The sequence below is a fragment of the Lampetra planeri genome, chromosome 9 (genome assembly GCF_965212315.1).
Source record: "Lampetra planeri chromosome 9, kcLamPlan1.2.h2, whole genome shotgun sequence".
Lineage (NCBI taxonomy): Eukaryota > Metazoa > Chordata > Hyperoartia > Petromyzontiformes > Petromyzontidae > Lampetra > Lampetra planeri.
This window is the reverse complement of record NC_136115.1, coordinates 8,158,720-8,173,557: the sequence shown is the minus strand read 5'-3', so window position 1 is coordinate 8,173,557 and position 14,838 is coordinate 8,158,720. Positions and strand designations below refer to the sequence as shown.

The 14,838-nt window shown below is 41.2% G+C and overlaps 1 long non-coding RNA gene across 1 annotated transcript in view; it reads left to right on the top strand.

Annotated features, from left to right (window-relative positions):
- The window catches only part of LOC144720657 (uncharacterized), a 60,800-nt gene extending 53,661 nt beyond the window's left edge, over positions 1-7,139 (top strand). The window contains exons 2-3 of the long non-coding RNA XR_013585787.1: positions 3,223-3,336; positions 6,346-7,139. This is a non-coding gene — a long non-coding RNA (uncharacterized LOC144720657). The remainder of the gene's footprint in view (positions 1-3,222; positions 3,337-6,345) is intronic.
- The last annotated feature ends 7,699 nt before the right edge of the window (positions 7,140-14,838 follow it).

Sequence of the window (14,838 nt, the reverse complement as noted above, 5' to 3'; positions counted from 1 at the left end):
GTCCTGAAAGTTAAATTATGCTTATTGTGGAGAACAGCTCATAAATCTTGCCAGCAGCATTTTCATCACATTTTTGCATTAACGCATATACATACGTTAATGGTATTTGGGTAGACTTTACACTGTGCATTTTCAGCATTTTGTCGTGAATTATACTTGGATGTTGAGTTCTGCCATGGAGGAGAGATTTGTAATTCTCGATCAAAAACATCTTTAGAACAATGGTTGTGAAAATAAACTCTCGAAATAGTTTTTGCACGAGAGATATTTAACAGAAGCAGCATACTTTATCATGGTGCGGTCACTGTTAGCTGTTAATCACATCTCTATGAAACTAGAACGTGACCTTTACTATCCATAGAGAGGATGTATTTCAGTTCGGTCTTACATCATACTTTTACACATGGGGCTAGAAAAATTGGCTCAATAATGAAAAGTATATCACTTTGTGTGTATATATTCTTTTTTTGTGTGCAAACTAATGACTTAAACACGTCAGTTTATTTGAGACGTGCATTTTTGTGACAGCTGTTATCCAATTATGACGTTAAATTTAGCACATTGTGTGCATATCTCTTGAGACAAAATGAAACGATTGAAGCAGGTAAAGAGGGTTCACATTAAAGTCACTACGTTTTTTACGCAGTGTCCTTTTAATAATTTGGCAATCCAACTTTAAAAAATATGAACCTTTTGTTGTTGTGAACTTGTATTGATTTCACTTTTGTATGCGATGCTTATGTGTTTGTGTCTTTGCGTGTGGGGAGCGGTCGTGCAACAATGGTCCTGAGCCCCCCCCCCCAGCGTCGACTCAGCCTCAACTGAGTACCTGGGGTGGTGTGTAATAAACATCAGACACTGGAGAGACAAAGGCGGCCGGGTGTGGTGCTGGCCACCCACCCCCGCGTGTGGCGTGCCGGTCTTCATAGCTGCTGCTACGCGCTAACAGCACTAGTCCCAACAGTCTGTTGTTAAAGGCTGTACGGGAGATCTTTCTCTCTGTGTCTCTGTGTGCGTGCGTGCGTGCACGCCTACATAGGAAGGGGTCACCTTAACCCATAAAGCTGGTTCTAGTCCATGGCCTCTGCCTCCCAACAAGCAACTTTCACCACTCCGCGCGGCACTCAAAGTGCACCTCGCCTGGCACATGTGCCAGAGCGATGTCACCGTCACCGATTGGTAAATGGTGTGGGGAACATCACGGTTATTCAAGTAGCAAGTCACGTGTGATAGGTTAAAGCGTAGGTCCTCCCATCTCTTCCAAATCGACTGGCCAGCCTTAAAGAGGGGACAAAACACCCTCAATAGGGGCCATGGCCCTATGGGAGTGACTTGTCTGCCAGCAGTGGCGTGAGCAGGACACATATATAGATATACACATATATTTAGATACAAACATGTGCAAATTGTGTATATGTGCACACATGAAGCGTATGTGTGAAGATTAATTAAACCTAATATTTTGGTGAAAGAGCCTTCTGTGGGGACATCGGGCAATTGTCGGCATGCTCGACGTGCGTTTATTTCGTTGACGTGAGGATGCAAGGCCAGTTGCGAAGTGTCATGGGATGCTTCTGGCGACACGAGGGCTGCGAGACGACGAGTTTCCCGTGGGAATATTCCCGTTTGAGAATATCACGCCACCTTCATGCATGACTGTATTTGAAGCCACGTTCTATGTAGTCAGTAAGGACACAACTCCGTTCAGTATTTTATCAATTCTAGAATTGAAGTTTTCGTGACTGCAAGGATCCATACTCTTTGGTTCTTTCGGTAAAGTGACTTTACCGAAATAACCATAGTACCTTATCAATTGTTATGTTTATTGGTGTTGTGTGCATGTGTGTTGAACTTCTTACGCAGCGTTCGTAACCAACCGTGCTTATTGGAGGTGCGGGGGGAAGGACAACAAACTAAACAATAAATAGCTGTAACAGGTGTGAAAGATAAGCACTTTTATTAACGTATCCTCAACGTTGTGTCTCCCTCGTGCACTGTATCAATGTATACGTTTTCAAAGTAAGGAAAATCAAGTTCAACATACCTGACAGCTGTTTTTTTGTCTCTGCCCCCCAACATCCCATTCAACATGTAAATTGTGACTGCCAGCCGTTTGTGACAGGACGATTACCGTTAATAGAATGCAAACAATCGCTTAAAAGCAGATCAGTGGTCTCTGTGCAGTACCCATGATTTAAACACAGCCAGGGATGCATTACCCTCAGAGACAGACATTAACTTTCAATTTTTTTCAATCAGCCAACACAGGAACAGCTGAGGCAAGGGATTGGAACTGATTGTAAAAACTGCTTAAAATGCTTTCGATAGGAGCTGTTCATTGGTAATTGCTTCATTACTCTAATGGGAGTCCTTCTGACCTTCCCTGCTTATAGAATGGCAATATGTTTGGATCACCAAAAATGGATTTATTATTTGTAATCATTTTCTTTATTTTGCCACGTGAATGCACTAAATTTATAGCCCATTGCGTGGCATTCTCGAATGGATTAAAGTTGTGTTTTTCAACAAAAGTTAGAAAAACATTTTTTATTATGTTTAAACTGTGATTATTTGACGGAAGTGCTATTAAAGCATCCAAATGATACTCTTCCCACAATATGAAACACATTGCTGCCAATTTTAAGCTTGCGTATCATCCCACGTTGATAAAACTATACTTAACAAACTGAAATTACAATATGGACTTCTACTTTTAGTTTAAATCACACAGTTTAAATCATGTTCAAGTGCTGGCCTTACATTGGGGTAAGGTGCCATGAAAGGCCGTTTGTACACGTACATTATAACATCTAAGAGGAGATTTAAACATCAGAGGGAAGACGTAGACAATGCCCCGGGAATTTATGTTGGATCAATGTTGTTTAATACTGGGGGAATTTTGAGTCAATACCTCCTTTGCAGGGACAGACGTTCAGAGACGGCCACTCACTCGTGTTCTTTCACGCAGCGAGACCGCGCGCGATATTGCCGTCTGCGATGCCCTCTGGTGGTGGTTGTGATATAAATACAAACACTGCCTGGCTGCTTCATGGGATGTGTGTTGCTCAGGTTTCAAATGTCTGCGTTTTCTAGAACTAGCACGTCGAGTCGATTAAGTCTGTACACAGATTAAGTCAATTTATCGACTAAAAGTTTTAATCGACTACTTTTTTCATGGTCGATTATTTCCGCCTCTTTAAAAAATTGTGGTTACCCCCACAGGCTACATCCCGAAGGTGGGAAACCCCCTAAAGCCACGCCCCAATGTGACGCGGCTGACGACGATGCCAATTCCGTCTTCAAACCTCCCGTCCAGCGTCACACGTGGAAACAGAGGTGAGAACGTGTTAAACAACTAATTTCGATTGGTCAAGTAATCCAACCGATGAACGAGTAATCGGTTGCATGAAATCGTTGAATATCCCACCTCTAGTATCTTCATAGTTAAACGTGAATTTACTTCAAAATAGCCACAACTATCGAATGCAAGTTGTCACATTGTGCCTCACCAACATTAGTTTGTATTCAATAATATAACACGAACCCATTTAAAGTGCACAATTACCTGAATCTGAAAAGTCTCTCCACTATAGGAAAATGCATTAATATTGACAGGATGTTGTGTAATTTTTAAATCCTTTATATTAAGTTCACTTGCTTGCGCGCTTACGACCGTGCAAATCTTTCGGTCGTTTTTTAACCCACTTCCCGTGATTCAATCGAGCTGACATTTTGCACACAGACTCGTTGTGCGTGACAATTTATTTTAGTGAAATTTTTTTTCCATAACTTTATGCTTTTTAGGGGAATTTTTTTTATATTTAATTACCAATTGCTTAATGGTGGCAGGCAATCATCTGACCCATAGGTGGCAGCCATCTCAAGCCAGAGGACGAGAGGACTCTAGCCGCCACGCATATAAAGGATTTATAGTGAAAAACTTTGTTTTTACGGGTTAATTTTTTACAGGATGTAGTCTATGCCAACAGCACACGGTGACTTAAATGTGCATTTGTATTATTAATATTGGCAAACTAAAATTGAATATTCGTCATTTCACAGTGTGGTCCAGATGTCTTGCGACTCCCATGTAATTCCCTAAAACGTAATTTTTTTTTGCATACCAATCGGTGTGAACACAGAAATGAACAAGACAAGGAACAAAAATGTTAGGGGTCAATTGTGTGTCACAAGACATCTGGACCACCCTATATACAGGTCGCTCGTGAGGCTCAGTGAGCCATTTGTCATGCGGTGCACGTAGCTCGGCAGTGCCAACAGGTTTGAGGCCTATATCTGGGTTGGAATTATGAGCTCTCACTTGAAATATAACCAAATTCTTAAGCAGAGCAAGTGCCCGGTTATAATAGAGCCGATCACGTGCCATTAAAACACGTGGTCAGGTCTGAATGCTGAATGTGTGCGGTTGCAAGGAAATACAAGTGGAGGGTTGAATATAGATACATTTAAAATATATATAAAAGGCTGTCTAAAACTCATAATTTCGCGTACATCAATACCATCCGAGTCAGACCAATAACGACTGTAAGTGGGCACAGGCTAACCAGTGCCAGATTAAGCTAGTGTGGGGCCTGTAGCATATGTTATAAAGAGGCCCTATATTTACATTAAAAAAAACACATAAACATTAAAACACAAATGTTTTACTTGCACAGTAAAGTAATTGTTGACTTGAAGCTTTCGTGACTGCAGGAATTTATACTCCTGGGTCTTTCGGTAAAGTCACGTAGATAGAAAAATAACTTTAAAAAATCACGACGTTTCGTTCGCAACACAAGCAATCGTCTTCAGGTGAAAAAATACAGCAGGCGAACTGCTGAGGCAGGAGAAATATAGCGGCAGAGCAGCTGCAGCAAGAGGTTATATATGTTTGAGATGGGTGCAACCCAAAGGTAAGTGGGCGGGGCTAGAGATGGAATTTGCATGTAAATGTAAGATCGGAGAGCCTAATACACCTAGAGTTTCGAGATTAGCATGTCAATGTGAGACAGCTCCAGCAGCAGCGACTGTGTTAATGGTGGAGATGGAATAACTTCCTGAATTTTGCTGTGCAGCAATCGACGCCTGTACGAAAACGGTCCAGGCATCGCCACCAGGCTGCCCGTAGTTTTTTTTTCTGACCCTTATGGCAGAGTCTCCGCTACTCTCAGTCTCAACAGCTGCTGATGTTGCTTCTAGCCATGCGTTCCATAGTTGGAGCAGCGTATTGCTGAGAGGTTCCATAAAGTGGTAAAACTGTTGTGCGACTTGAGTCCACTTGTAGCAGATATATGATTTGAGTCTACTGGCACCAGGTATATGATTTGAGTCTACTTGTAACAGATATATGATTTGAGTCTACTGGTAGCATATATACGATTTGAGTCTACTGGCACCAGATATATGATATGAGTCTACTGGTAGCAGATATATGATTTGAGGCTACTGGCATCAAATATATGATTTGAGTTTACTGGTAGCAGATATATGATTTGAGGCTACTGGCAGCAGGTATATGATTTAAGTCTACTGGCAGCAGGCATATGATTTGAGTCTACTGGCACCATGTATATGATTTAAATCTACTCTCAACAGTGAATCCCGTGGGTTCGTGGTCGTGACGCGAGCGTTCTGTGCAGCTGGCCACTGGCCTAGAAATGTCGATGCGATGCCAGCCAAGAGGTGAAGTCTGTCGACATTTGTCGCCTTGAGACAGCCAGCAAATGCTTATGCAGCATTCGTTTAACACCGGGTCGATCTATTTGCATGCACAGACCTCGCCCATGCAGGGCACGAGTACCCCCTTGCTGAATAGCAGGGCCCCAGCATGGGTGACCTGAGTGTAGATGCTACATTGTGAGCAGATGTAAATGCATGTGCATGTTAATGTGCGAAATCAAGTTAAAGGCGTTCATGGTATTTTCAAATTTTAGTTTGAGAATGTGCATATTTCCCATTCTAGCTAATGGTGCACTGCTACATGGGTTGATTAGCTTCCCAGATGTTCACTGGAAAGAGTTATACAGCAGTACAAAATGTTTACCTTTCCAATTCATTACACGTTTAAAACTGGGTCACACGTACGACATATCAGCAAAACATTGAGATATGCCACTGTTAACGCTTCACGGTAGGTTTATTTCTGTCCGTGGATCAATCATCACCATCAATCAAAACCATATTTTCAGTGGAATACATCACACAAGGTACACAGCATCATACGCAGCACACAAACTTCCAAAATGTCATTAGAAACTGATGGGAATGTTCAGTGACGAACATTTCATCACGGCAACAACCTCGTTCACTTTGTTAGACATTCTTGTCACCTTGTATGCATTGCAGCAACAACAAGAAAAAATGCAGCCCTTGAACCACACGACCCTTGCAAGAGCTGTTCCCATTGCGTGGGATTGCAGCACACTTTACCGAGGTCAGAGCGTACCCTGTTTTTGTTCTCCAAGTGATGCGTCAATTTTACGTAACAAGTTGCAAAAGCGTGCGTTTGTGCTCACTTCCCAGAGTAATTTCAGAGTAATTCGAGCCCGCCGCCCTGCTGCTGCAGACTCAACGTTCATCGTGGCCGGTGTTCAGACTTCCCGTTTCCACTGAACCTCCTCCGGGCCTCCATGTAAACCGTGCGGTAACAGTGTGTCGCAACATTCACATCTCACCACTCACACTGCCTTTGGTGCGGTTTACGTGAAATCGTGTAGTGGTGTGCACTTTTTTGAAAAGGCTTGTTGTGCATTTGTGGTCCATAAAAGTCTTCCAGCCAATTTCCACACTTCGCGTTGGGATTATGCCCTGTACGCCTGCATGTGTCGACATGTCCGAATATCTGCAATATTTTTGAAAAGCATTTCAACAAGCCATGGAACATTTTAAGTGATGGTCAAGGACTACAATACATTTTATTGCGATTGCTCTGAGGTCATATGGTGAAAGGGCAAGTCACAGCACCCAAGACTCATCACATTGGTGTTAGATCACAACGTGTCAGCGAGTGGAAGTTTACCCGTGCTTTCTTTGATGTAATAAAAACTCCAAATGTTATACATAGGCCCTTGATAAATCCCTAAATACACTGAGTAACATACACTGATTACAAAGGATATTAAACTTTAATTTTAAACAAACCTTGGCATTGCAAGGTGTTTATTGGAAAAGATTGGAAAGCGTATACCTTGCATCAATTACATTCAAGCCTACTATGATGTTTGCTGGTGGCAGCGACGATTACGACAGAAACTATTGAGGAGGGCGGTGTTCATAATCTCTCCTTTTGTCCAAGAAAAGCCACGGTCTGAACGAGATCATGTTTTTGTTACTACAAATGTTGTACATACCCCGAAACAAGGGACCCTAATCCCATTTAAAATAGCTTAATCATAGAACAGATATTAACAATTAGCAAGCAATTGACATTGACATCAGAGCATTCATATAAAAAGCTTGTCTTGCCAAGAGAAATATGCTTACCTATATGCTTCAGTGCTGATAAAGAAACGTACTTGTTTGTATGACCTTTGCTGTCTGCCAAGCCACAGGCAATTATGTACTAATTATCTGTTAATGAGCACACGTGCTGTCGCCTGTTCAGTCTCCTCTAACATCCCATTACTGTAATTACCTATTAAATGTCATGGCCAGTTTCTTAATGAGCTGTAGTGCATGTACTGACTGCCATATACATACCTTACCAGTTGTCTCTTTGTGCAAAAGAACAATGGGCCTGTTGTCCAGGTTTGATGTTAGCATCATGCTCGACATCCACACGCCAGATCTGTTTCATGCCACTGCTTCATAGCATAAGGCAATGCTTGCTGCGCTATATTTTGGGGAGCCGTACTCTTATACTTGGGCCATCTATCGCGAATGAACAATCCATCTAGCACATGCACACGAGTCAATTCCATCGCTCCATCTTCCTCAGTGTACATCCTCTCGAGTATGTTTCCCTCCTTTGGCTGCCACTCCATCATTGTTCTGGAGAGATCAAATGTGAATGCCAGCCTCCTCGCGACATTTTCAGTTGGCACGGCACAGCCAAATGTGAGGAGCACTTTGTTGGATGGTAGAGCATTCATCAACTTGATGAACTCCACCGTGACAATTAAAACGTGTATTGCCACGACAATTTCAAGGCATATTGCGTGTTACGCGTAGTAACCTCCTATGAAATGCGTACGACATGCGTGGCATATGGATCAAAAGTCGTCGACACTGGTGAAGATGGAACAAAGGCTCGAAAGTGCCCAATGAAGCATGGAATTACATGGCCGGGCAGAGAGAGGAGCACGTGAATTTGAGAACAAACACAGGTGAGGTGCTATTTTAATTGTTAAGACAAGAAAGTGGGGTCGGACAGGACACATCACTGGAGGGGGGTGGTGAGTGGCGGGCGAGAACAACTCCTGAGTGGTGGCTGAAGGAGTGAGAGAGCCCAAGAGGAAACCCTCCGTGGAGATGGAGCGATGAGGTCACCTTGTGTGCAGGTGTCGGGTGGATTGTTTCATCAGAGGATCACGGGGGGTGGCCGACGGCTTGGGGATGCCTTCATTCAGCAGTGGATCGATCACGGCTGCTAACTATAAGAATATTCAGTGGACGTAAGTAAAAGGTAACAGGACAGTCCAAAGCGCAAGTTGTAAATGTGATTGTTTACTAAATTGCATGTACATTGAAGTTAATACTATGCTTACAGTTAATAATAAATATTGTACGATATAGTTATATTACTGCCACATTGTTTTCCTCAACAAAATTAAAATTAATTAACATTTTCAGCAGCGTATCGCCTTACAGCATCTTGACAAAAGCCAGTCGGCTTAAATGTTAATTTCTTTCTCATAGCAAATGAAAAACCATTATCTCATTTGCTTTACGATGGCAGTTGGTGGGCAAAATGCTACAGAATGTATCAGCAAGGAAAAGGCTTTGAAATTGTGCAAACCTGTGCCTTGATATTTCAATGAAATCTGATCTAGAGTAAAGAAAAAGCAATCCAAAATGTCAGAAGCACTACTCGTAATGTAGCTAATGATACATGCATCACGTGGTGGTTATTTTGCCTTGAGCACTCACTCACACTACATCTAATCAGGTGTGTGACTGATGTCAGAAGATGCATTGGGTGTGCAAACAAGCATTGGCACATCTTAACGTGATAACTCGGCAGATTGAAGTTCTTTCGGCAGAAATATATGTTCAGCCCAGAGAGCAATAACACCCCTTAATCAGGCTTGTCTGTCATCTGATAGAATTCATATATACATATACAATCTTGATTTGAAGCTTTCGTGACTGCAGGAATCCATACTCTTTGGTTCTTTCGGTAAAGTCACGTAGGTAAAAAAAAAATGTATAATACATTTTTAATAATACATTTTATACCAACATGACTTTACCGAAAGAACCGTTATACACGTAGAGTCTAGTTTTGTCACTTTGGAAAATGTACACAGACATCCTGTTGGCATGCCTCCAAGAAAAAGGGAAGCAATATTGAACCGTAATGGCGGAGGGTATGTTTAATTCTGCAGAACTATTAACATGCTTCTACATGCTAATTATAAGAACACTTTAGAAGATTTATGTGAATGTGTAGGTCAAATATTTTTACGGGGTAAATTTTTGGAATTACGCCAACAGTTCACTGGCGTTTTGTGAAACAATTTTAACGCGAGCGTTCGGTTAATCTTGGTGATGCCAATCACACAAACTCTGAGAAGTATTTAAAAAATGTTTTTTTAATAAAAAAAAATTGTTTTACACGTTTTGCCAACAATGTACAATACAGTAGTGTACTAAACATTGATGTGTTTTCAATTGTCTAAATGTACAATGTGTGCTGTTCATGGTTACATTAAATATGTTTTTCTAAATGAAGAGCTCTAAAATGCTTTATCAAAAATATGAAAATAATTGCTCAACTACGGATTTAGGTTTAATAATAATATCAGCATCATAAAGTATTTTTTAATAACTAGTTGAGGGGGTTGATTTCATTAAATCCCTTAAGGGAATTCCATAAACGCTACCATTTGCCGTCAAACTATATTGGTTTCACCATTTTGGGTACAGAATTATCGTTGCTCATTTATGTCGCCTGCTAATAAATAACTCCGACCTGTAATGATTTTATGCACCCAGCTAATTATTATATACCGTAATTGCCAACTGCACATCCCACGAAAGGAAAATAGGAAGAAGCATACCTTTGTACGAATGTACGTTGAACTTCTTTCGCGCCGTACGTCGCCAACCATGATAAATCGGAGGTACTTTTTCAGAAATGAAATTTTATTCCAACATACATAATATAGTTTTTTTGGGTTAGATTACATAAATATAAATGTGTCGTTAAACCCGCCACCACCCGACACAGCTACTTATGTTTGTCACGTAAACAGGACATGCCATTTCGTTCCTAGTACAGCACACTAGTGTATTGGAGAACAAATCCACAACATTTCCAATCTGAGTGTGACGTTTCACCAGTAATTACAACTAGCACCATCAAGCGGACAGCCAGATCTTTATTCTAACACTTGGAGAATGAAAAACGACGCTGTAATGCAGCGTCACATGCATTAATGTGCAGGATAATGTTACGAAATGAAATCATGTTTTCTTACCGATGGTTTCTGTAGTTATGTGACTAAAGTAGAGTAAAATGTTGATTCATGATAACCAACACCAGTGTCAAACCTTGTTTAATGTTTCAAATTGTTCACATTTTAACTTCAAACTGATTTTTTAAAGATTAACAATGTTATCCCTACATTTGTATTAACGAAGTAATATTATCAATCTAATAATAGGGGATTTCCCATTTTTTCTGGCAACAAAACTGAACCCTTTTTACAAGGAATCATGTGTGCATTAATCACAATACTTGTGATCAAAATGCAAACAAAAAACACACTCTGATAATATATGTATTGTCCTTGAAACTGATTGGTCCACACCAGAGACAGCTTTCTTTTGAGCCTCGTCTCAATTGGTGCTCAATTGACCACAAGTATTGTGGCTAATGCACACATGATTCCTTGTAAAAAGGTTTCAGTTTTGTTGCCAGAAAAAAAGGGGAAAACCCCTATTATATGTTGCTACTGGCAAAGGAGGTCTAATGATGTAGATGAGTATCAATCTATTTACAGCAAATAAGTGTATACGTTTATAAGCCTCAATCTCTTAACATAAACTATACGATTGGCATAAAAAGCTATTAAATTACGGTTAGATGTTAACGGAACCCAATCCAAAAAAACACGCACGCACACACAATTTAGAATACTGTCATTGATTAGTTGCAATTAGAATTGACTGGAATCGATTAGCATTGTTAGGAATTGATACGGATTCATCCTCTAACCTACACAATTTCCCAGTGATGAGAGACCTTAGCAGTCACGAAATTACCTGGGGAGGACAGAAACGGGCGCTGGGACAGCACAGCCTTCGGGCAGCACTTGGTCATGGCCTTAATGGACCCATGTGGCCTCAGAAATAATGACTCAGGGATTTGACCGACGCAGGTTTTTGCGCGCATTTCACGCAGTCTTAAACACAGCGACACAGCCCGAAGGCAACACTGGCATTGAAATGTCGCTTGCGTGATATTATTATTTATATTAATTTATCCACGGCCTATTGCAACCCCTGATGTTCATTTCAGATACTGTATATCGGACCTTGCATTTTGCACTTGAGAAGATATACTGTTCGCCTGGATAAGCTCACAAAGAAGGTCTAAGTGTGCGATATCTGGTGGCGATATATATAGGTTGAAGTAAATTTGTATCGGAGGCGTCTTGGAATAAGGAGAGCATTGTACGAAAGGTAAAGGTGTCGCCTTGCAGCGACTTGTTCATGCCACTGCTGGCAGAAGGGTCTCATTTGGAGGATACCCTGGCCGGCTGCTCTACACTGGCCAGACGTCATGGGGGTTGTGGGAGTATTCACACTTTAGCCTACCACACGCCACCAGCTGATCGATCGACTAACTGTGGTGTACCCATCACTGGGTGGACAGAGACGGGCAGATTTATGAAGCTTTCCTCATTGTTTCAATTGCTGTGCTGAGAGATCAAACCAGCGACCTGTGGGTTAGCGCCGTATATACTTCAATAAAGTCCGTGGTCAAAAAAAAGGCACATTTTACAACAACAAAAAACGTCCGTGTATTATTGGTTTCTTTTTTATTATAGCCCCAACATCGTGTACTTATACGTTTGTTATATAAAATGTATGTAAAAAATAAGCATTTAGTACCAAGCTCCCTCAACCTGGATTTGGTTTAACCTCAGATATGAAAGCTATTGCCTTTTCAGAGCACTATAGTATTTCTTCAAGAAAAGAACACCCATAAAGGATTATAGAACAGACTGCAGTATATTATTCTCAGATTTATGTTTTTTACCATTCTAGTTAATTTTATTAAATGTAGTTTCCCAGTCTTTACTTACACACAGTATTTATTTTGCGTTAATGTTCATAACAAAAATAATCTATAGAAAAGTTGTGGATGTAGCTGAGTGTGATATTGTTTTGTTCATAATGTGTGGCATACTCATCTAAATACTTTCTAGAGCATATGCAGCCACACACTAGATATGTTAACAACAACAAAACTGAGTGTGCCTATAATCATAATCCTATTAGACCATGACCAAAAAAGCTAATTAACCTCTCACCCTCAAAACAACCATAGGAGACACCAAGTCTTACCACCTGTGTGCCTTTTTAGTGTGTGACGATTTAGCAAAGCACAGTCGATAATGGACATGCATATAGTGCACGTATCAGTGGCCACTTCATGCAAAATTAACAGTGGATATCCGCTTGAGAGAAGTAGCCCTCATTATGGGAATGTGTAATTTACACCACAGGCACAAGACCACAAATGGAGTAGTGCCATACACTCATTTGACAACAGAGGGACTTTGACTCTTGATCCCGTAATATTTTTGGCATCGAATTTAATAATGATGATGGGAATAGCTCTTCTAGGTATTCCTAAAATAACGCATTGAGCAAATAATGGCTGCTGAGAATCGCTACCAACTCACTAAGCATTGCATGAGCATTGATCAACATTACACTTTACCCTAATTGGCATTTTAATGGAGACAGGAGAATTAGGTTTACACTTTTCTCAACTAATGGCAAACACCCAGTCGATAGATTCCGTTTAAGTCACCAAATTCTATACTTACATTACAGGAACACGGTGATAAGTGGCATCCATGAAGATAGTCTGTTGACCTGATTTAACACCACAAGTGCACGAGCGTGCGTTACAGATGAAGCTAATATCTTTCCCGAACCTATTTGTCCGTATCCTTTTAAAATGTCACCACATATGAGCATTTTGACCGATCAAAAGGCATATTGGGTTTTGCTTGTTTTTCATGTACATTTGAGAACAACATTTTTGCCCTTGAACCACAGTGCATTCCCTGTCCATCAACTGTCAAAAGTATGATTGAAAAATATTTATCAGGCTGGGATTTTGTTCGGCAAAGGCAATGGCCTGGCTGACCCAAAGGGTGACAGCACAGGAGCAGGGATGTGGTGTGCTGTCACGTTTCCACCCACAAGTAGGGCCTCTTTGGGCCTCCGTGGGTACCTCGCCTTGCGTTTCACACAAGTTTGAACCAACGTGTGTGTATTCACCCAATGCTTTTAAATATTTGAGGAATTAATGATATCCCAACATGTATTGTATGCGCATTGTCAATGAACATGTATACCGTGTGGTTTCTTTTTTTTTGTGGGGGAGGGACAACTTCCTCAAATGTTTCGCCGCCGCGCCTGAGCGTGAACTCTGCGATAAACTGCGCACACTGTGGTGCAACAAGACGAGTCTGTGGATGCCGCGGCGATTGCGGGATCTGGCAGTGGGTAGAAGGCGTCGGTGTCGTGGCACCAGTGGCCTGGGCCGCGATGACCTCCTGATCGTGGAAATGTGTGCGCTTATAAGTCAACGGTTGTTTCACTTGTGATGGGGTAAACAGTGGGGGTGATCCCTCGCGTTTCAGCTCTTCTAGTCATCATACAGAGAAGGAGCATTAATAAGTACAGCACCTGTGGCGTTGGAAACACTCAAGTGGTATGAGCACTCTTTATTAATCATCATCATGTTACTAAAGTACTAATTATAATGTTTTTTTTATCAATGAAATACAACACACTTTGTTCATTGATTGGTTGTAGAGAATATACTGAAACAGTTTCACAATCAGCATTATGTAACCGCACAGAATGGCGGCTCGGCATGCATCTGCATTATGCTCATCAACCCGTCTGTCACACACACTGACCTTTATTAATACAGTATTCACCGAAGCCTCGTGGCGAAATGGGCAACTTGTCTACACTCGTTGAATAAATAACATAAACGAAAATTCAGCATAAAGGTCAGATCTGAAATGCATGTCCAAAGGCCTGACTTTAGTTCTAATGTGGCCACGCATTTATGTTAACCATGTACCTCTAAAACAGTGCTGCATGTATTGACAATTACACTTCATACAGTGTAAAGGCAGGAAGATAAGCAAGGGTAAGTCAAGGAATGATTTGCGTCCGAAATCACGTCCAATAAGGAGATGGAGCAATGAAATTGGCTCGTATCTAGGTGCTAGGTGGATTATTGCATGAGTGGATTGTGAGAGGTGGCAATGTGTTAAGGGACACCATTATCAAGTAGTAGATTGATCATGGTCAGATAACAAGCAAGAATCCATGGTGTCACACAGACTGCGAAACTGTTCAGAAAGGCCAGCGGACTAGGTCAAGACACACGACTGGGGAGGAATGACTATAGTTGTA